Source organism: Chiloscyllium plagiosum, unplaced genomic scaffold, assembly GCF_037043375.1.
Source record: "Chiloscyllium plagiosum isolate Xiang-an unplaced genomic scaffold, Cpla_swu_hap1 HiC_scaffold_39, whole genome shotgun sequence".
NCBI lineage: Eukaryota > Metazoa > Chordata > Chondrichthyes > Orectolobiformes > Hemiscylliidae > Chiloscyllium > Chiloscyllium plagiosum.
In genome coordinates this window covers 104,237,058-104,238,231 of record NW_028270177.1, presented here as the reverse complement: position 1 = coordinate 104,238,231, position 1,174 = coordinate 104,237,058, and the positions used below count along the sequence as shown (strand labels likewise).

General features: G+C 42.0%; 1 non-coding gene across 1 annotated transcript; it reads right to left on the bottom strand.

The window, feature by feature from the left end:
* Positions 1 to 232: 232 nt before the first annotated feature.
* trnas-gcu (transfer RNA serine (anticodon GCU)) lies at positions 233 to 314 on the bottom strand. Its single transcript has one exon. It is a non-coding gene; the product is annotated as a tRNA-Ser (tRNA).
* Between the last annotated feature and the right edge of the window lie 860 nt (positions 315 to 1,174).

The following is a 1,174-nucleotide window of genomic DNA, read 5'->3' as shown; positions in this document are numbered from 1 at the left end:
ATCTCTCGTTATTTGGTTCTCCTGGATCTCTTTCATACGATAAATGTTCACAGCAACTTGACTTGGAAAAGACAATCGCGTTCCTTTTCATTGTCCCAATTCAATCTACATTTCACTGCAGTTTAGGCAACAGACTCAAATTATTCTTTGAGATTTTATTATAGCGTCGATGCATATAAACAGACAGCTGTGATCATGCAAAAATAGCAAAATTGAAAAACGTTGATAACAACGACGAGAGTGGGATTCGAACCCACGCGTGCAGAACACAATGGATTAGCAGTCCATCGCCTTAACCTCTCGGCCACCTCGTCACAGAAGTCACGGGCACATTTGACATTATGAATAAGTGAATTGCGTAAATTATGCTGAGCAGCAGATATTTCTCCCTGGTATTGGTGAAATGATAAATAGGACAGGACGGTCCCAAGAGTATCGTCTTACCACTCCCACTGTGACACTCTGCTCACAGTGATCTGAACAAAAATGAAGAAATGACGATGTAACAAGGTCTGTTGAATTCTGTGAAGATTTGAAGTCAACGGAATGAAGAGCCCGTGACAGCAGGAGGTGTAAAGTTGTCTGTGAGGAATTGTTTTCCAGACTGGAGGAGAGTGCATAGTGCTCAATGTCATTATTCAGAACACCTTTCTTCCACTCAGATATTTTTGACACGCACTTGTGTACAGGACAGGCAATTTTGAAACCCTAAATAAGGCTAAACTGACAATTGAATTCAACAATGCAAAACCCTTGATCTGTATCATTTTCCTGGGCGGTGTGACACCAAGTCACTGTATGTTCACAGCAACACAGTGAGCAAGTGTCAGAAGGAAAATGAGTGCAGTGCCAGAACGAATGCTGGGAGCAGCAGTTGACACACGGGAAGTGCATTCCCCTGAACAGGAAAACTTCCCAAACAGTGGACTGCGGTGGAAGAATTCAGAGGGGGTTTACATTTTGGAATTTGATGCCAGAGACACAATGGAGATCTGTTATTGAGTCTGTTCAAGATGAAGGTTTTAAGATTTCTACAGATGAAAAACAAAATAAAAGGCTCATGGGTTAGTGAAGGCAAAAGATGAAGTTGCACATTTTTACATCTATGCAATGAGTAGCTCACCACTTGCCTCACATGGGGTCAGAAGCACTGGTGAAGATGATCGTATAATCG